The following is a 22,756-nucleotide window of genomic DNA, read 5'->3' as shown; positions in this document are numbered from 1 at the left end:
CAATAGCTTAAGAAAGGAGAGAAAAACTTAATGAATACTTCCTAGTCTGTGGCTCAGGTTTAGATTCTGGCTTCCATATCCAGCACACTAAAGAACTGATCCAGGCCAGGAGGCTCATGACTGTAGTGCAAGGTGCTCATATGACTAAGATTGGGATCACAGTTCACAGACACAGTTCACAGGCACAATTTTCATGAGACCCTCTTAATCAAAAGCTGGATATGATGCTACATGCTTTTTATTCAAGCTATTTTTGTGAGTGTTCTGAGAAGGATGGCTGAGATCAGCAGGATTGTTGATTCCAAGACCGTCCAGGCTAAATACAATATCCTCAGATTCTGTGTAAATAGAAGAAACTGAATATTGATTCATATGTTGGTCATTCCAGCTGTCGCAGCAAGCATCAATAGAAAGACTATAGCCCGGGCATGGGCATATAGAAAAAGCAAGATACTGTCACAAGAATACTCAATGCAAAGAAGGGCTGGAGATATGGCTCATACTATAGTACCTGCCTATTATGGTCCTCAAGAAAGCATTGACAAGTGGGTGCATGTCAGAATGAAAGAATCCACACAGTCCACAAAAAAGCTAAAGGATGTCTCTCAGGCACTGAGTTCAAGCCCTAGTACTGGAAGAAAAATGATTTTTAAAAATGAATGGTAGGGCTGGGAAAATGGCTCAGTAGTAGAGTGCTTGCCTTGCATGCCTGAGGACTTGGGTTCCATTCCTTAGTACCACATAAGCAAAAAGAAAAAAGCTGGAGTGGTGCTGTGGCTCAAGTGGTAGAGCGCTAGCCTTGAGCTGAAGAGCTGAGGGACAGCGCCCAGGCCCAGAGTTCAGGCCCCATGACTGGCCCATAAAAAAAATGAATGGTAGGAATGAAATACAGTACATGTCTTATGGTGGAGGGAGATGGTCAATGGGAATATAACAGCTTCCATATAACCAACATACTTAATATACATTTATAAATATGTGATAATAAGTACTATAGGAATCATTTTAAGAAGGGATGGGTTTAATGGGTGTTATTTGTATCTAAAAAGAGTACATTATATACATACATGGAAACATCAAAACAATTAAAAAACTTTAATTTTTTATTTTTATTTTGTAAATTTAAATTTTCTTTAAGTCATTGTCCAGTGGAGTTGCCTTTTACAAAGCAATTTACAAATTCAATATATAACTAGATCAATGTCACCCCTTTCTATGTTTCACTCATTCCTCCCCTTATTCACCTTTTCCATCTTTTCATTTTGAAGTATATATATATATATATATATATATATTGGATGTGTGACTTCATTCTCCTGTTCTCCTCTTCATTTGTCCACTTCTTTCCCCAATGATCTTATCCCTTAGGATTGCTTGTTTCCTGGTGTTTTATTTTGCAGAAAGTTGACTTTGTCTTTGAAGGAAATTACATTATTTGAATTCCCCAATGAATCTACTGTATTGAATACACTGGCATACTACCCAAGCTTTTACTTTATAAAATAATTCTAGCTTCCATGCCTAAAAGAAAACATTCATCCACTGTTTCTCTGGGCCTGACTTACTTCACTAACAATGCATTTTTTCCCAGTTTTTCCATCTCATTACAAATGGTACCTATTCAATCTTATGAATGAACAACAATGGAGAATTTTTCTTCTTATGTCTTCTATTTTTTGGAAAAACCAATATTTTACTTTGTAAATCTCTTTCAATTCCTTGGTTACATTTATTCCATGATATTTAAGATACTATGTATTAGAATTAGATGGGTTCCTTATCTTCTCAGTCTGGTGATTGTTGGTGTATTATTGACTACTTTGCTGAAATGGTGTAACATACATTTGTGATTATTTGTCACAGTTTTCAGTCCATTGCTTGGGAGTGATGTATTTAACCTAGTAGGTGGCTTTTGAGAGGTGTCACTCTAGAATTGAGTCTATTAATCACCCATTTTCCAGCATAGGAGCTCAATGCAATCTTCAATGAAACTACTAGGGGTCTGAGCTCAAAATACCCCAGCCTCACATAATTCTTACCAAGCCTGTGCCTTTTCCTTCACCCAAGTCAACCATCAATTCACAGTTTATTCTGCTCTTTCCCATTGTTTCCCTCCTTGTAAGCTGCTGAGCTGTGGTTCCACTCACATCTAAAAAGAAAGCTTAGAGATGTAGCTGGCCCCATTTTCCTGCTGAGCTGAGGCCTTTCACCTTGGTTTTTATGTAGGTGAGTTCATTGTTTCTCTGCTAAGATAAAGTCTTTCCATGTGTTTGTGCTCAAGGTTGTTCATACCTGAATTTCAGTGTATGCAACAACTGGATGGTCACTCTATTTACCCTACCTGAAATTCAGGACATTGATTGAATCCAAGCTACTTTGTTTTGTGCCTCATTTTCTTAGCTCTTCTGCTTAAAGTTGTGTGTGAGACTAGAGGATTCCCACAATGAAGATGGAAACATAACATCACTCCATCCCAATCCTGCTATTTCTCTTCCACTTTGTGTCTTTGGAGGTTTTTTTTTGTTTGTTTTGTATTTATTGTACTTTGTTGCCATTCCTGGACACTCAGTGCCTGAACACTGTTTTTGAAATTTGAAATTTCCCAATTTGAGTCAAGTGCTATTTGTAGCTTTTTTTGTTAGTTAATTGTAGATAAGTTGCTCAATGTCTTTCCTGTCCAGGCTGGCTTTGAACTGAATTGCTCAGATCTCAGATAGGTAAAATAGCTAGTGAATAGCTAGTATTACAGACATAAATCACCAACACACACCTTGGTGGAATTTTGTGATAAGTTTTCACTTCATAGATATGCAAACAAATGGACTTCCATGCTTAGTTAAGATTCCATCACAGCTGTGATTATAGGCAGGCACCACTGTTGTGACTTACATCCACATAGGACTTCCCTGGAACTCTCATTTCCTCAATCTCTACCTCTTACAGAGCTGGGATGACAGACATCTGCCCACCCCACCCAGGTAAGTCATCCCAGAAACTTTTTTCCCCAGCCTGGTTTCAGAGAAGAATCTTCTTAATCTCAACTAGGGTTATCAGAGTTTCCCATTGTTTTGTTTTTTTTCTTAGTATTGATTTTTATATTCCTGAAAAAATGCACTGTAATTTTCCATGGAATATCATTGAAAGAATGGTAGCTTTGGGGAATATAGCCACTTTCACAATTTTAATTCTGCCAAAATCTTAACACAGGATGTGTTTTCATTTTCTTATCCAATGTCTCATATCATGTCTTCCTTTTCATTGTAGAGGTCTTTATAAATTTTTCTTAGGTTGAGAGTCCTAGGTATTCGTTTTGGGAAGACACCATTGGAGGGTATACATGAAATTTAGTCCTAATTGACAAAAGAGATGTTATTTTTCCAACTTTAAGTAGATTGATTTTTAATCCTCAAATGATTATGAGGAGAAACACGTAAAGAATTCTTGACCAGACAAGAAATGAGTGAAATTGTGTGTATATCTCTTAAATATGTAAATCTGTAAACATAATATAGAGCCCACTAAATCAACCTATATGAAACAATAAGTAAAGCTTGCCAAACTAAAGCTTTGAAATGGGACAAATAAAATTTTTCCTATTGGAATAGATTGTAAGTAGTGATGATATAACAAAAAATCATATTTAAAATTTTAAATTCTTGGGATCAAATTAATGCAGAGTGATTAATCAACCCAAAAATTAAAAAAAAATACCCAGGCAAGAAGGTCTTACTATTATTCATGACAGACTTTAATCATAAAAGAAAGTTCAAAAAAATCTCATAAAATGTAACCTTAACTCAAAGTGTACTTTTGTAGCATATACAACTCATGTGAGAGGGAACAGGAAGACAAAGGAGAAGATGGAGAGAGACAAAGAGAGAGACTGGGACAGAGAGAAAGGTCCCACAAAAGAGACTCAGGATAATTTCAAAAGGTGAATATGTGAGTGGCAACATACAAGCATTGAGCAAAACATTCTCTAAAAGATGTAAATTTTTGAAGAGGAAAATATTAATGAAATGGTTGTGAGGGCTCTGCAACATGGTGGTATGCAGACAGGAAGCCAATATACTGAAAAATTTAGAAGAGTTACTGAGAAAGACGAGTGAAAAAATATTAAGAAGAAGTGATAATAGAATTAAGTGCAGATTGAAAAAGATGAACCAAAAATATAGCAGCAAAACTCCAGTTTAAATTGTAATCACCATCACTTTTGACTACCACTGCTAGGAAAATGCACACTAGATCCCTAGTCTTTGAAGTATACATTCCATAATATAAACTATGACAAGAGATAATTGCTGTAGATTTAGATCAGACCTTCTGTATACTAATCAAACCTATTTGCTTAATCTTGAGTGCTTAATTCTCATACTGTCTTATATCCTTGAAGCCATGCAGAGAATTTCTATTTGGCATTAAAAAGATGAGATAACACTTTGGGGCAAAAATGCAGCCTTGGAGCCCTGCACCAGAGGCCAAGATGGAGAAAACCTCCACACCCACCATGACCTGCCCCTTGGCACTGTGATAGACAGGCAAGATGGTGAATCATATACTGCAGAACACCAGTATGCTGAAGGTCAGGAACATGGCTTCATTGAAGGTGTCAAGCAGATTCCTGGCCAGAAAAGCCACAGTGAAGCTGGCCAGGGCCAGAGAGCCCAGGTATCCCAGGACACAGTAGAAGGCAGTGAGGGAGCCCTTGTTGCACAGGATGATGACATGGCCATGTTCAGAGTGTGCAACCGTGTCCACAAAAGGAGGAGAGGTTCCCAACCACAGTCCACAGAGAGTCACCTGAATGAAGGTGCAGATGAGGATGATGAAGTTAATTGCCCCTGATACAAGCAGACACATTATTTTTCTCCCTGGGGAAGTGGCCTTGAAGGCCAGAACCACAGACACTTTTTGGCCAGCACTGTGGAAACAGCCACAGTGAACACAACCTCAAATGTGATCTGCTGTAGGATGCAGTTGGCTGTGTTGGGAGGGCTAAGAAACAGCAAGAAACAGAGGAAACAGAAGATGAGAGAGATGAGCAAGATGTAACTGAGAGCCTTGTTGTTGGCCTTGACAATGGCAGTGTCTTGGTATTTCACAAACATCCCAAGAACAGCAGCAATTAGCATAGAGAAGCAAAGAGCCTTGCAGGCCAGAGCCATGCCCAATGTATCTTCATAAGTTTAGGAAACTTGCTGTTCTCAGGTGGCACTGAGTCCTCTTTGTGTTGGCATACTGATGATCTGAACATTTTACACATTGCTCCATATCTGGTGAGACATGTATTCTACCATTACTGTTTTTTTTGCTTTTCTTTTTTGTTTTTTGTTTTGCCAGTCCTAGGGCTTGAACACAGGGCTGAGTGCTGTCCCTGAGCTTCTTTTGCTCAAGGTTGGTACTCTACTACTTGAGCCACAGTGCCACTTCCAGGTTTTTCTGTGTATGTGGTGCTGAGGAATCGAACCCGGGGCTTCATGCATGTGAGGGAACCACTCTGCCACTGAGCCACCTTCCCAGCCTCCATTATTGGGTTTTATGAACCTCGTTTTCTTCAAAGAATTTAGGAAATTTTTCACTTAGGTGAAATCCTCAGATGTCAGCATTTACTATCTTAAAAGTGTTTTTGTATTTTTTCCTAATCCATAACTGCCTCCCACTTTTATCTTCGTTTTTATTCATACTTTTTTACTTGTCAAGGTGATGTACAGAGGGGTTACAGTTACATAAGTTAATAAGTACATCTCTTTTCAAACATGTTACCCCTTCCCTCATTTTTCTCCTATTTTTCCTCCTTCCAAGACTCCCCCCACAAGTTGTACAGATAATGTCCAACATATTGTGTATTTTACTGTTGCATTGTTTCCCCTGCTTGACCTTTGTTTCAATTGGTTGTTTCCATTTTCTTCCCTAATTCAGATAATTATATATATACTTGTATGTATGTATACATATATATATATATATATATATATATATATATATACACATATATTTCTAGGGTTTCAAAAGCACATATAGTGACAAAAAGGGGATATACCATAGAGGAAAGTATGTACAAAAGATACTGAAACATACAGTACATTAAAAAGAACAACTAAAATGAAAAATCTCTTGTGTCCATGTCTTGGAGTTCATTTTGTTTAGCATAATCTTATATGGTCATATGTATATAGCTATTGAGCTTTTTTGTTCAGCTGCTAAGATTATCCTAGACATATACTAATTATTGCAAATTAGGCAAACCATGGAGCCTATGTTTCTCTGGGCCTGGCTTACTTCACTTAATATAATTTTTTCCAAGAGTTTTCATTTCCTTACAAATGTGGTGGTGTTTATGCTTCCATCAGTCTTTTTTATTCAATATTATGTCACTCAGTGACTATCATATATATTGATAATTTGGCAGTTGGGCTACTATAGTATCTTTTTTTCATGATAAAACATTCTTTCATTTACAACCCCAACACAAAAAAAACTATTTGTAGGAAAAAATGGTTTTGTACATGGGATGAAACAATATAAATTCAAAACTTACAGATAAGGGTTAGCTCTGTCACTCATCTCTTTAAAAAGTTTATATGAATATCCAGTCAAAACCAACAGGGTATCTCTCTTGAAATGTAATCTCTATGGATTCCAAGTAGACCACAGGCTACACACTGTCTTGGAATGTCCTCAGAAGGCTCTGTCATTTAACAGGTAACAGAGTAAAAACCTCAGAATCCTTTCTTTCAAATGGAAGAGGGAAACACAGGAACAGAAGGAACTACTCAAACTTCGTCTTCTTTCCTTGTGGTTTGAACTCTCCACCTCCTCCTCCTCTTCCCCTGCTTCCTCAGAAGCTTCCCCGGCCTCCAAAACTGCCCCGGCCACCTCCGCCTCCTCTGCCTTGCCCTCCAAAGCCTCCTCTGCCTCCACCTCGATCCCTGAAGCCACTTTCACCCTTGGGCTTAGCCCAGTCCAAAGTAACGTTGTTTCCATCAATTTCACAATCTTCCATGGCATCCATGACCTCCTTGGCGCTTCTTCACTGTAGAAGTCTACAAAACCAAACCCCTCGGAGATCCCGTTTCCCGGTCAGTTACTATTCTTGCAGGAATAGAACCCTCAAATGATTCCTTTAAGGTCTCTTCAGTGGTTTCCTCAGACAGACCTTTGACAAACAGAGTTTTGGATGCATGTCCTCTGGCATTAGGTGATCCCCTGGGTCCTTGCAACTCCAGCCTGATAGCTCTGCCCTCAATTTCCCTTTTATTGCATGAGTTTAAACCTTCTTTAGCATCTTCAAATGAAGCAAACTCTATGAATGCATACCCTTTAGTTTTGCCATTTGGGTTCTGAGGCACTTTGATAAAAGTTTCCTTCTCAAATACTTCCTGAAGAGTTTCTTCTGTTGCACTTTAGGAGAGGTTGCTTAAAACCGGAGTTTTTGATTCACCTTTGAATTCTTGCCTCTGTCCTTTTTCTCCAGTATAATGCAGGGCAATGTTTCGTCCATTGACTTCTGCTTCCTGTTTTTCTTCAAAGGCTTTCTCTGCATCAGCTTCTGTTTTAAATTCAATATAGGCAATCCCTTTACTTTTCCCACCATGGATGACTACTCTGATTTCCATGGCATTTTCAAACACTTCTTTCAAATCATCCTGAGTAACATTGAAGGAGAGATTTTTGGCCAAAAGTGTTCTTGCTGCACGAACTTTCTTACTGTCTCTTCCTTTGGGTTTCTCTAGTTTAGTTTCATTGCCAAAGACTTTTAAACCAGTGAGTTCCAATGCTTTCTCTAGGTCTTCAGCAGATTCAAAATCCACATAACCAAATTTCCTGTTTGTACCAGTTCTGACATCCACAACAGTAAGATCATTTTTAGCAAAAAGTTCACTGATGGCAGCTTTTAGGTCTGGAACAGATTTGCTTGGATTCAGGTTTCCAATAAACAGATTAAAAGGTGTAGTTGGTTCTGAGCCTTCCACTTTCTGTTTCTTGGTTTCAGGAACTTCCTTCTGTTTGCTCTTTCCTTCTTTCTTTTGCCAGGTGCTTCTTTAACGGGCTCTTCTTCCTTTTCTTCCTCATCTTCATCTTCCTCTTCTTCCTCATCGTCGTCCTCCTCTTCATCGTCATCATCATCATCATCTTCATCCTCTTCTTCATCTTCCTCTTTAGCCACACTCTTGGCTTTTACAGGAGCAGCTTTTGCAGGTGCTTTCTTTCCTTTAGCTGGTACAGTATCCATAGCTTCTTCCTCAGAATCATCATCTTCCTCCTCATCTTCATCCTCCTCTTCTTCATCCTCCTTGTCCTCTGAGGCAGCAGCAGCTGCTGTTTTCATCACTACTGGTTCAACTTCATCCTCTTCTTCATCCTCCTCCTCTTCCTCATCACTCTTCGTCCTCTTCCTCATCATCCTCCTCTTGCTCATCATCTTCCTCCTCCTCTTCACTCTCTTCCTTTTTGGCATTTTTACCATTCTTTGCTCCCTTGGCAGGAGTGACAGCACCCTTTTTACCAGGAGTTGCTACCACTACTTTCCTTTGTGTGGCTCCCTTCTTGCCAGACACTGCAACTGCTTTCGCTGGTGTAGCGGTCTTCTTGGCTGGGGTGGCTGCCGCCTTTTTGCCTGGAGCAACAGCTTCTTTCTTGGCAGGTGTGGCCACTGCAGCCTTTTTTGTTTGGGCAACAACCTCCTTTGCTGAAGTTGGAGCCTTCTTGCCTTTCTTCGGCGGAATGATAACCTCTTCTCCACTGCTTTCATCTTCTTAATCTTCTGACATTTCTTCATCTTCACTATCTTCTTCTACCTCCTTCAGGGGAGGAGCCATTTTTTGGGGGTCACCTTGATTTTTACCGGCCTTTGCAAGCTTCACCATGATGGTGGGTTACGACCACGGAGGGTGTGGGGACGAGTAGTGCAGATGAGGCAAGAGGGATCCGAGAGACGTTGATGGCCGCCACGGATAATGGAGATGTTGGAGCGGGAACTACTGACTGCCAGCTACCGCTCGCTACTATAGTATCATATTAAAATTTTATTACACTATTTCTCACTCTCATTAACAGTTCTTCAATCATATTAAAATTGTAATTATACAGCTTACGTTTCCCTACATGTTTCTGTAAAACATTAATTTTACCTTATTACTCTTGATTTCAACCCATTACGTTTGTCTCACCTGCTCCCATGTTAAGCTGTAGAACAGATTGACCACTCTTGGACACTGTATAGTCATGCTCACTTCTTATACTGAATCTAGCTTACTGAGCCCTTATCTGGTGCCAAGTAGAGTTCTGGGCACTGAGAAATAAAGATATGTGAAATCCATGTTTTCTGTGTGCATAAAATATAACTTTTAAGATGAACACTCCCCTTAATAAGATAAGTTTAATTTTCTATTAGAGTTAAGTCTTGTCATAATGATTAGTGATAAGAAAGATTCCTGGAGATGACTTTGCCTGCAATAAAGTGGAAAATATTACTAAATTTAAAATAGAAAGCCATGATCTATCATATTACAATTAGCAATATCACTTTGTGACAGAATTTAATGCACAACTTTTGCATTAACTTGATCAGATGGGGAAAACTAGGGAGAGGTAAAGGATTTCTTTTTGAGTCTGGACTCACCTGTCCCATTAGCAATCTCATTTTCTTGGCCAGATGTACAATCAAAGCAACAGACAGGATTTCCCTCTTGAGGAGATTTCCTGAATCCAGGACCACAACTCTCACTGCAGAAAGAGTGAGGAGTCTGAGGAAAGGCAGGGATGTGCCAGTGACTGTTCAGACTCATATTGAACACTGCAAAACTCCATTGTTTTAAAGAATGCAATTTTTATGCAACTTTTTTATTGTAAAATATACTGTACAGGGGGTAACAGTTACATGAGTAAGGTAATGAGTACATTTTTTATTGAGCATTGTTACCTCCTCCTTTGTTTTTCCCTTACCATCCCTTTCTTCCCCACCTCCCCAGCAACTCCCCCCAACCCTTGCTGAAGTTGTAAAGTTCATTTTCAACATAGTGTCTTGTACATCTCATCAGTACAATGGGTCAACCTGTATCCCTATTTAAGCATAAAGAATGTGATTTTTCGTAATAATGTTTTATGCAGGTAAGCGCAGTCAATTTATTGAAATCTGTTATAGATTCCATATTCCATGACTCCCAAGGGCTATGTGCTACCAGCTTGGTTTTTAGCCTGTTGAATTACTGAAAGGTATGGGATCTTTAAAAGGCTGAAAGTAGTGGTGAGAAAGTAATTTCTGGTGTATAGCCCCATGGTGTTACCATGAATTCATGTCATTATAGGTTGTCTCCTACTCATCTGTGACTTGGGGAAGAGCAAGAAAGAAACGTCCACTTTATAACATTGTGTGAACACCTGAGACATCTTATCTTTCTTTTCCAATGACCATGACATGAGTCTCTTGTCACAGATGCCTTCCATGATTCCTCTAAGCAAAGATGGTTGAATAGAAGCTCAATTAACCATTAAATGAACCTCCACGGAGGGGAGTAAAAGATATATTTAAACCACATAAATTAATTTTCAGGTACTTTATCAGAGTATTAGATTCCTACTGAAATAAGGTAATTTACATCTTATGACAATATTCAAAATCAACACATAGAGACACATTTAACTCTTTTGGTTCTGATCTTGGGGTTGAACTCAAGGCCTGGGCACTTGAGCTATTTTTGCTCAAGGATAACATTCCACTATCTGAGTCACAGCTCTACTTCCAGATTTTGGGTGGTTAATTAGAGATAATTGTCTCACAGAGTTTCCTATGGGAGCTGACTCTAAACTGATATTCCCATATCAGCTCTATTAGTTGCTAGGATTATAGAAGAAATTTGCTGGCACTCAACCAGGTGTAAAGGGTGACTCTTGCTGATTTGTGTGTCCTTAAAATTATTAGGATTAGATCAAACCCACCTCTGTAGTTCCAATGGCCCACTCTACCATATCTTCAGATAAAGACAGTTGATTACCATGTGGAGCATATGGAGAAAACTTCCCTATTCTTACTGCAAGTTCCAGATCTTCTGGAAAATCCCAAATATTCAGAATGTCATACTCTGGCTCCAATTTCCTTTTCTTGTCCCAAATCACTTGATCTCCAATTGGATTGTAAAGATGGATGTTTTTCAGAAAAGTGTGCAGCTAAAAGAGAGAACTTATGGTGAAGTAAATTCCAGAGTTAAGACAAAAATCTGAAGAAAGAAACAGTCCGCTTGCCTTTAATCTCTGATTATGAATTCAAAGAGTAGAGACATCTAATCATGTATCTCAGAAGAAAATCTACAGAGTAATAAAATAATCACTCTGAAAAATAATCCTTCCTGATCACTCAGAAAAGGAGAAGTAGGACTTTTTTCAGAGAAATCATTCTATTTCTTCTTGACACAATCACTATTTTATGAATGTCTATTGCTGGAGGTTGCTAAATGTTTAATTCCAAAAGTTGAATGAAACTTGGTCACTTATGAACATATGGATAATTCTGTACAGTAGGCCATCCTTTTCTTTGACTGAAGAAACTCATAGGGAAAAGCTCAATTTAGGGTTTTCAAAACACTAACTATGTACATGTTGAGGCTATTAGTAATTAAAGGAATTCATGAGCAAGTTGCTGGTGGCTTATGGATGTAATCCTAGCTACTCAGGTGGCTCAGATCAGAGGATCATACTTGAAAGCCACCCTGGGAAGAAAAGTAGGTGAGAAACATGTTTCAAATGAACAATTCAGAAAAAGCAAGAAGAATTGCTGTGCTCACATGGTTGAGCATTAACTTCTAGCACAAAGAGACTTGGTGATATAGCCCAGGCACTGTATTCAAGTCCCTCCACTGGCCAAAATTAACTTATAGAAATATGGAATATATTTTATCCTTATAACTGGCCTGTTGTTTTCTTAACAGCATATTCACACATGTCTAGAGTACCTCAAAGACACTGAAACATAAAGAATCATATAGGGTTTTGAAAAGCACCTGAAATATTTAAATTTTAAATCTGAATATAAATTTGTTCAATTTCGTGTGTATAGTAGTTTCTGAAAAAGAAAGGAAAAACTTAAGAGTGGAGAAAATTGCTTCAAATACTGAAATATTCATTAAATTTAGCAACCAAGTTATGTATGACATATGAATCCAAACATATATATTTGTATATATAAACACATATATATTCATATACAGAAACAAACATGCATACAAGCAGAAATACTTGATTTCATACAATAAGAAACCCCTTAAAAAAGTGCCTTTGCTCATAGTGTGTGTACTCCAACCTAGTAGAACTTACCTGTTCAGGGGAAGGCACTGTTTCTTTTCTAATTCCCAACGTTTGAATTTCTGTTTGATGAAGAAGTATCTCATAGAGAGCCTGGGCCACAGCATACACAGCATTGTATATATTGTAACTGTCTGCAGACACTGTCATGTCAAAAATGCGCCCAGAAAACCAATCCAAAGAGGCATCCTGGGCACAGTTGTCCCATGTCACATAGTCAGACTCAGAATCTGAGCAATTAAATGACAGAAACCACAGCCTGGCAAGAAAAATGTCTTCTGGGTGTTTGGAAGGCTTAATTGCCTTGACAAAAATCTGTGAATCCAGAAACTTCAACTGATGGGGTGTAAAAATCAGAGGTACATACAATGAGCCTAACACAAAATATCTCCTCCTCATGGTAAAATCCAACTGAGAGTTCATGATCAAAACATTGCCATGTATAAATACCATTCATGCTATCAGGGAATCATTATCACCATATATGATGAGGACATTGCTGAACATAGATTTATCTCATTATGAACTGCGATGAGTTTGAATATATGTGACATGTCTTAGCTTAAGGTCACTAGCTCATAGGCTACACAAACTCTGTTCTTGGCCATCTCTTCTTTCCATTCAGCAAGAACCCATGGACCATTCTCAACTTGTGAGGTCAGCAGTCCCACCCAGCTCCAGCTGAAGTGAAGCAGTAAGAATACCATGGCAGTGGCTATTGATGTGTCCTTTGGGGACATCTGACAGAGAGCAGGAAACTTGTTATGGTCACTCAGGCCATGATCAAAAGGCTCAAAGGTAAACTAAAGGGAAAGAAAATTGGAAACTCAATGAATGAGAAGATTGCCATACATCACAGTTTCAGTGTTGGATTCTGTTAGGAAGCAGTTGAAATATTTAGAAGGAAGGTTTTGTTTTAGTTTTTGAAAAAATAATTTAATAGCTTTTTCGAAGTTGCACAACATATCAATTGTCTTGTAATTGTCTCTTGATACTTTTCACTATTTCCATCAATCTTCTCATCTACAGCAACCTGACCCACTCCTAATTCCATTTTTCATATGCTCATTTGATATTATGTTTCTTTTCGCCACCCATCCATTGCATATTCCTTTGCATTTTTCCCTGTTAAGCACCACTTAGACAAGATATGCTTCACCTTTTTGGTATTCATTTTTTGTGCTCTCAGTAGAGCAGAAATGATAGACAATATACATAAATCTATAACTATATTTATAAAACTATACATACAGTGTACATAAATTTTCTGTTAAATCACAAAAAGTACAATATGTAATTCAAAAATTAACAAAAGGAAGGAGTGGGTTTGGAGATGTGGGTGAAAATGGTAAATATGGTAACATGGTTCAAGAGACACTGTATTCATAAACTGCTCTGTTCAATGACAGCAGTTCATACTACTACCAAAAGAAAATAAAATTTTAAAAATGTATAAAACTTACTGATGACATTGACTATATAAGGAGCTGAGAAGGTTCTACCATTGTAAATTGTGTAGACAAATGTTAGACATGATTTTTATGAAGAGGGAAAATTATTAACATATCTAGTAAGTTCCATAGAAAAATAGAAAATTAAATATTCAATTTTCAAATTATGGGAGGAATACAATGTAGTTGCCATTTACATTTGTATGACTTTAATATCTGAAAATATTTTTATTTTGATTTTTTAACAAGGTGATGTACAGAGGGAGTACAGTGATATTAGTTAGGTAGTAATTACATTTCTTGTCAAATTTGTAACCACATCTTATCTTAAAATATTAAACAAAAAGTTTCATTAAAAGTTAAAGGAAAAGATTTCATTATAACATGCCTCTACATTCAGTTATGGATTTGAGCAGAGCCCTATATTAATTGTGTGTGTATGTTTTCTTTTCTTTTATCCTCATCATCACAGATTTTTGCCATTATTCCAAAGTAGCTTCTTGTAATCTATTTTAAGCCCCAATAAGTACCTCAAAATCTGTAGCAGACAAATGAAAATTCATAATCCAAAAGTCAAAACTCACTACTGTTGAACTTACTTAATAAACATCAAAGACTCTAAAGGAGAGGAAGGAAGGAACAAGTTTCAATAAACCAGGAGAATAAAGTATATAATGGCAATGTTGAGAAGTGATCTGTCAATAATGACTGGGAATGCAAACTCTACAAATACAAATTGGAATGCCTGAATGAATAAAACCCTCAGTCCAAAGGATAGTTTGATTCCAAGAAAGTCAGTTGACCATCAATGGCCTTCAGTGAGAGTAAGAAAGGAATGTAAGCCAGATCCACAGAAACATAGGTTGTATGATTTCTCTGAGTATAGAATGCACCTAAAAATCTACAAATAAACAAACCAAATGGTGAAAAAACAAAACATCATGGGCTGGGAAGTTGGCTCAGGGATAGAGTGCTTGTCTTGCATGCATGAGGTTGAGTTGGATTCCTCAGCACATTAGCAGAAAAAGACAGAAGTGGTCCTGTGGCTCAAGAGGTAGAGCACTAGCCTTGAGGTGAAGGGCTGAGGGACAGCACCCAGGCCCAGATTTCAAGCCCCACAATCAACCAAAACAAACAAACAAAAAAACCCCACCAAAAACACTTCCACATGATAAAATATACAAGTCTGTAAGCATTCCCCACAGTGAGATCAAAGGAGAACGTACTCAGGAGAGGAACAAAAAGGGGTAATACCTATGTCCATCTGAGCATATAAAATAATATTTGTTAAAAAGAACTTAGGAGAGTGGGAACAAGACGGTTATTTTCTTTATTGCTGTTTTGGTATGCATGGAGTCACAGAAAAGGTGGAAAAAAGGATGTTCAAATGCAGCAGTGGTACTTAGTAGACACTATGTTGGAAATAAACTATAGACTTTGTGGGTGAGGATGGGAGGGAAATACAGTGAGGGAAGTGGTGACATTGTTTGAAAAGAAATATTCTCTTCATCTTACTTATATGTAACTGGAAACTGTCTGTACATCATCTTTATAATAACAATAAACAGTACATCAACAGGGAAAAAAGGAATGGAATAAGGCAGTCCACACAAATGAAAGGAAAAGAAAACAAAAGTATCCATAACTTATCACATTAAATAGACCTCAATCAAAGCAATTAAATGTGCCATGGTTGTAATGCAATGATGAAGCAATCAGATCAACAAGATGACATAACAATTGTAAATTAACATAAACATATTATCAAAGCACTTGACTCTATGTAAGCAGACTTTGAGATAATCCTCAACACATTTCCATAACGTGGAAATGAAATAAATTCTTTTTCAATCAGAAATAAAACCTTTAGTTTAATTAAAAGTATTCAATGTAATTAGAATATATGATTATGTAACTTATTTTTAAGGCAAAGAACAAGAAGTTTACTAATCTTTGGAACACATAAAAATGAAAACAGAAATCAGAATCTACACATATAGAAAAAGAACAATAAAAGGATACTGTAAAAACCTTTGCTGAAATCAGGAGTAGTGGTTCTGTACTAAGGAACCTATGCTTCATCTCAAGGAACTAGAAAAACAAACAAAATTAATAGAAGGAATAAAATAATCAAGTAGAAGAAAAAGAATTAGAGACTAAAGTACAAAGCCAATAATCAATAAAGCAAAAAGAAGATTCTACAAGAACATTGTAAAACTGTAGCAAAAATTCATGAACCACAGAAGGGGAAAGCAACAAAATTTCACATATGAACCCACACTTCCCATTATTCAGCATGCTAGAAACAGTATGATGAAAAGAGCTATATTACTGAAGATTCAGTACAGTCTATTCAAAATTCTTATCATTTCCTTCACAGAAACAGAACAAGGAAAACTGAATTTTATGAATAAGGAAATCCTCCATTAGTCAGAGCTATTTTAACGCAAGAGCAACACAAAAGCATCCCCCTGCCTGTTTTGTATTTATACTGCGCAGCCATAATAGCAGAAAACATTTTGATTAAAACAGACACATGGATCAAAGAAATAAAAGACTGAAAAGTATTTGCAAATAATAGATATCTGATTGTTGGAGAAGGCCTAATCATGACACTCTTAGCAAAGGTTGCTATTGAGAAACCGGGCATTCATGTGTGAAACATTAAATCTAGACCATATTTTTTCCCCTCAACATTGTTTGGTTCTTAATAGAGACTTGAACTTTGCAAATGATAGTGTAAATGAGGGGAAATATAAATACAAGTCAATAGCTCATAAAACAATAGGAATAATTATTCTCTGAGTAAATGGCAGAATCAGTTGTCTCATTGACAAGGTCCTAACTTTTACTCCAAACATTGGAAATGGAAAGTTACTGTGCTTGCATCCAAATGAAACATTTTAGCACAATGAACACAATGGTGGGACAGGCAGAAAAGGTCAAAATCTATGTTCATATGACCATATAAGATGATGTTAAGTGAAATGAATCCCAAGATAAGGAAGCACGTGGTTTTTTCTTTAGTGCTATTGTTTTTAACATACTTATTTTGTACTATGTGGTTTTCGTTTCTTTGGTATGTTCCTCCTCTATGGTATAACACCCGTTTTCACTATATTTGATTCTGGTGATCTGCATCTTCTATATATACTTTTCTAATTCTGCAGTGAGGGGAGGGAAAAATGCTTAAATAGGGATACAGGTTGACCCATTGTAACAATGACATGTACAAGATACTATGTTGAAAATGAACTTTACAACTTGTTGGGGGGGGGAAGGGAGGGCAGAGTTGGGGAGATTTGGAGGGAAAAGGTGGTAGGGGAAAAACAAAAGAAGAGGTAACAATGCTTAATAGGAAATGTACTCATTACCTTATTCAGATAACTGTAACCCCTCTGTACATTATTTCTACAATAAAGAACATATTTTTAAAGTCTTGCTAGAGCTAAATGCCTTACAGAGGATGAACAGCATCATGGAAAACAGTTCTAAAAATTAAATACCAGAAGAGAAAAAAATCCATTCGTGAAAAAGGAAGTTAGAAATTAGAAATAGAAAATCACAACAAACACATGATATTCAATCATGTGGACAATAAGGACACCCATTAGTTATTCATTAACCCAGAGGAAAAATGCAGTTTTGGTAATGGCATATAAAAATTAAAGTTTGGCAATTTTTCAAGAAATTAAAACTAGCTCTATTGGTGGTTTATAGCTGCAATCCTAGGTAATCAAGAAAACAACAGATAAGGATTCTAAGTCAAAGTGAGCTGTCACAGAAAAGTCCATGGCACATTTTATCTCCAGTCAATCAACAAGCAGCTAGAAGTGGAGGTATCCCTCAAGTTGTAGAGTATCAGCTTTGAGATAAAAATGCACGCAAATAAGCCAATCATCAGTGGCTTCTTCCTAGCTACCTCAGAAAAGTGAAAATGATTAGAAGAAATTAAAGATATGGAAGAGAGAAAATGATGTATGCCACGATGTGAAAACAGGTATAAATGAGAGAGTGAATGTAATCAAGGTATGTGACATGCAGTGTGGAAGTACAACCTTGATAAGATTCTTGGCACAAAAAACATTTTATCAAAATTTGCAAGCAACAACTAACCTCAGTGCATGTAGAAATTAGTCAGATCTCTCACCTAGTTATGTCTAAATGCAGTGCTCTATTTGTCTACAAGAAAAACTTAATCAATAAATATTTTTATTTGTAGTCAATAGCATGCATAAAAATTTGTTAACCCCGACCAGACTTTCCTTTGTATCTTGTGGTAGCAATGAAACATCCATCAGCTGAAATCATGCTATTCAGTATGTCTATATTAGCACCTTAAAAATACTTGAATACATTTTCAGAATTTAAGAAAATGAAAATCAGCTAAACATGGGTAAATAGTGTGGAATATAAAGAATAAGCTAAGCCAGACAGTATTGCCTTGTGCCTTCAGTCTTAACTACTCATGAGACTGAGACCTGAGGATCATGTTTTCAAGATAACTTGCTCAAGGATGTTTATGAGACTCTAATGTCCATTTTACTACCAAAACATGCCAGAATTGGAACTGTGGCTCAAGGGCTAGAGCACTATCCTTTAGCAAAAAATGTTCAGGTAGAGCACCCAGGCTCTGAATTCCCAGGACCAGCAAGAGAGGAATAAAAATGCACCAGTGACATAAAAAATAAGAACATGTATCTTCAAAGCACAGACGAAAGTAATTCTTATCCTGTGATCTCTGCTCTCAATTGTGGGCAGCTGCCTCCATCTATAGTTGTAATACTAGCACTTAAAAAGGAATGCCAGTGATAGAGACAATAAGATTATCTTTTGCAATTGAAATCAGATCATTTGCTATGAATTCTGTGGAGTCATTTTTCTTTTGTTTTCTCTTTTACTATAGCCAGTTGTTACTGAGTCTGTGTTACAAACAAAACTTCAAGACGATGCATGTGCACAAGTAAAGAATAACTCATCTTGGGCACATAAAATTCTCCTCCAAGGAATGATTCATAACACTCAGCTGCCTGATAACACCTCGGTGTGGAATATATCTGACATGAAACAGTGCGACAAGGCTTGACTTGGAACAGTAAATTTGCTTGTGTACACTAAGAATGTGTGTGTGCATTCATACCATTCCTAGGGCATGTGCCTGGGCACTATCCTTGAGCTTTATTGCTCAAGGCTTGTACACTGTCTCTTGAACCACAGCTTCATTTCCAGCTTTTGGCTGGTTAACTGGAGATTAAAGTCTCACAGATTTGCCTGCCTGGGCTGTTGTCAATCCTCTGTTCTCATAAATGAGCCCAATAATTAGTTAGGTTTACAGGCATGAGCCATCATAACAAAATTTAACAAAGTTTGCAAAATATAGTAGTTACTAAACAAATTTCTCAGGTTACTGGCCTAGAGTGTAAGGAAATGTAGCTATACCATTTTAATAAAGAACTCATGCCAGTGACTCAGGTTGATTGTAGTAACATCACTTCATTTTCCACAGTGACAAATGAAATGGAGGAGACAGAGCCACTCTGGAGTAAAGTGAAGAACTTACAGGCCTGGAAAAGAGAAGCTACATAGAAGGAAAGAGTCCTCTCCTGCTAGCCAGGAGAAAATCATGCAACAGGAAAGTAAGATAACATACTGAAACTGAGCTCTTCCAGATGCAATAGTAATGGAGGTCACTGTAGAGGGACAGAGATCATTGATGTGTACACCCAGAGTCCCCTCACTCATCAAATATCCTCAGAATAAAACAGTAAATGGAAATAAAATATTGAATTACTTACACCTTGTTCTGTTCTTTACTGGAAGCGTGGATGTTACTGTGATCTTTTCCCAAAGTGTAGAGAGGGAAAAACCCAGTGACCATCACATCTCCATGCATGTGTGCTTGGTGCTTCATTGTTGAAAAGCAGCTAGTGCTAGCCAAGGACTTGACAGGGAGGGGAAGATAGAGAAGGAGGAGTGTGAAAGCTAAAGGGCATATCCTTGAATCCTCTGCCAAGCAGAAAAGCTGGCAGGAAGTGAGACCCAGACTTTCGGTTATGTATATGTACATATGTATCTTTTTATTGACAGAGATCTACACCATAACTCACCTCTAATCAAAGCCTCTTGTTAGTCCCCAGAAGTAATGTATAAGAGTATTCCCAGGGGCTCTGCATTTGTAGCCTTACATCCGGAAGAAAAACGTGAGTCAGAAAACATGTTTTCAGATTTGCCTTCTTCACTGCAGGTGCTGTGATTTCATCTAAGACCACAGACAGTGAGGCCCCAGAGATGGAGGTAACTTGGTTGGAGTTTGTCCAAAGTCTGTGTCTAGACTATTTGCATGAAAGTTATTTGGGATGATGCAACTGGATTGCATGGGATGATATCATGTCATGTGAATGGTGAAGTGGGCAGAAAAAGTCTATGTCTCTGAGTTGTCAACTAAAGTTATGAGGGCATTGTACTTAGAGGATCGATTCACAGACACCATATCCAGGTAAACATCCTCTTTTTGTAAATGATATGTCAGTTTCAATGCCATAAAGATACAAGCAGAAGGCTTTCCACCAACACAAACTCACTAATGAAGAAAAACACCTCTGTACACACTTGTCTGCCACAGCCTTCAAAGATGTCTAAGGAAAATTCAATCTACCTTTCCTTCAAAACCTTCTAACTTTTGAAGCTTTCTTCAAATATCTGGGCCCCACTGGGTATCAGAGGCCATATTTAGGGCTCTTTGATTCTCCGGGGCCTCAGGATTTGTAGATGTATAAGTCCTATAGGCCTCCAAGAGACATTCTAGAAAAGTAGCAGAGGACTCACTGGGGAGCTGTACAGTCTCACTCACCTTAGATAAATTAGTTGGCTTCCTAGCTTCTGCCCATATCCCTGCTAACAGAGTCTGGCAATAATTGGTAAGCATCTGCCTACCCTGATTGCTGTTGTAAGCCCAGCTTGGGCAAGTCAGGGGAAAGACTTGCTCCAAACAGACTGGGTCATCAGTGGGTTAGCCATCTAGTCCAAGGACCGCCTTCAAGGCACTGTGCCGCATTCACTCCCTTTCCTCCAAGGTGAAAAGCACCTGTAAAAATTGCTGACAATCATCCCAGATGGACTAGTGTGTAAAAAATACTATCTCTAATAAGGAAATGAACACCTGGAATTTTTCAGAGAAGGACATATCATTTGCTGTTTCCAGTTATACAGATCTCTAATTGTAAAGGGAACAAACACTAGAAAGTGTACTTGCCCACCATCTCCCCATGCGCTTTTCTCAATGGTAATAAGGGGACTGTATTACCTTGCACTACCTCAGGCTGGTACAAGGAAAACAATGAAAGTGTTGATGACCCAGAATGGGAGAGTACAGCAGTCGGTCTTCCTCTGGGGGATAGTGTAACAGTGGGGGAGAAGATTTTTCAGTTATGAGAATTTTAGGACATTGTTCTCCTATCCTAGAAAAAAGGAGTAAGCAGAGGTGTATATAAGACATAGATAGAGTTATCAGCAAACACACAAAGACAAATATCCAGAGTGTCTGTGGAGAGTGTGCATATGTGAGGTACCTCACCTGGAGAAATCTGGGAAATGGACTTCACAAAAGTAAAGCCTTTAAAATATGGGTATTGGTATCTGTTAATACTAGTGGACACTTTTTCAGGGTGGGCAGAGGCATTTCCAACAAAAACCAGAACCTCGCAGGTAACAGTAAAAAATTTACTCCATGAAATAATTTCTCGATTTGGCTTACCCTTAGCAGTGGAGTCCGACAGTGGCCTGGACTTCATGGCCCAAGTTACTCAATTTTTAGCTAAGGCCCTAGGAATAAATTCAAAGTTCCATTGTATTTATAGACTTCAGAGTTCAGGGGAGGTGGAAAGAATGAATAGGACCTTAAAGGAAACTTTAACTAAATTAGTTACAGAGACTGGCCATGACTGGGTAAGCCTCCTCTTTGCTCCCTTTGAGCAAGATGCACCCCTTATGTTAGAGGATTCACTCCCTTTGAAATAATTTATGGTAGACCATCCCTTTGGTTCCTAATCTTGGGAGAGCTTTATTAACAGAAATGTCTAACCACAATCTTGTAGAGTCCCTGCAGGCTTTGCAACATGCTTTTTTTGCATGCCTCTCCTTTGGTAGCAGAGGCCCATCAGCCTCCTGAGAAAAACTGCATCCATTCTTTCCTGCTTGGACAGCTGGTGTGGGTAAAAGGCATCATGCTCCTGAATTAGAACCCATGTGGCAAGGACTTTACTCAGCTAACTACACCATCGGCTATTAATATTGCAGGAAAACAGCATTTGATGCATCAATCTCAAGTGAAACAGGCAGTGGAACAATATCCAGAGAAGGCTGCAAGATGGACTTTTCAGAGACACTCAGAGGATCCCTTAAGGATAAGACTTACCAAGTGTTAACTATTGTTAACTAGTGTGTTTATATGGTTTGCTCCTATTGTGTGTTAAATCTGCATTTTAAGCCTGTTCAATGCCGGGAGAGAAGAGAAAGTTTAGGATTTGGTTCGGAAGGAATCAATGATTTGATTGGACATGAAAACCAGTGGGGAATGTAATAACCTGTGGGCCCCAATAATCAGCGGGGCCCAATCCTCAGCATGGCCTGCTGGCCTGGCCTGCTGGAGGGGGCAGGCCATCAGTAGGCAAGCTTCACCACTCCACAGACTAAGCCATCTGACAGAGCAGGCTATCAGAGGCTGACATCACCACCCCATGGGGCACTGCCGGAGGGGCATGCCATGCTGCTGAAAGGGAGTAAGGAATGTTTCGGAAGGAATGGGGCATGCTGCTGAAAGGGGTGGTGATGCTATTGGAGTGGTGGAGTGTCGAGCCCCACATGGTGAGCTGAAGAAGTGATTGCAAAGTGGGCAGCTTGGGGGAGGAGCATGAATGGCAGTTGGAAGAACCATTAGGAAAAGACCGTTAGTTAGTTAGTTAGTTAGTTAGTTAGTTAGTTAGTGAAGAGGGAGGAGAGTAGTAGGAGTG

General features: G+C 38.2%; 2 pseudogenes; both read right to left on the bottom strand.

The window, feature by feature from the left end:
* Positions 1-4,362: 4,362 nt before the first annotated feature.
* Positions 4,363-12,720, bottom strand: LOC138813701 (vomeronasal type-2 receptor 116-like; annotated as a pseudogene).
* LOC138813432 (nucleolin-like) lies at positions 6,564-8,992 on the bottom strand (annotated as a pseudogene).
* Positions 12,721-22,756: the final 10,036 nt, after the last annotated feature.

This window comes from Dipodomys merriami, unplaced genomic scaffold, assembly GCF_024711535.1.
Source record: "Dipodomys merriami isolate MVZ:Mamm:240054 unplaced genomic scaffold, mDipMer1.0.p SCAF_6, whole genome shotgun sequence".
In the NCBI taxonomy this organism is placed as follows: domain Eukaryota; kingdom Metazoa; phylum Chordata; class Mammalia; order Rodentia; family Heteromyidae; genus Dipodomys; species Dipodomys merriami.
This window is presented reverse-complemented; position numbering and strand designations above follow the sequence as displayed.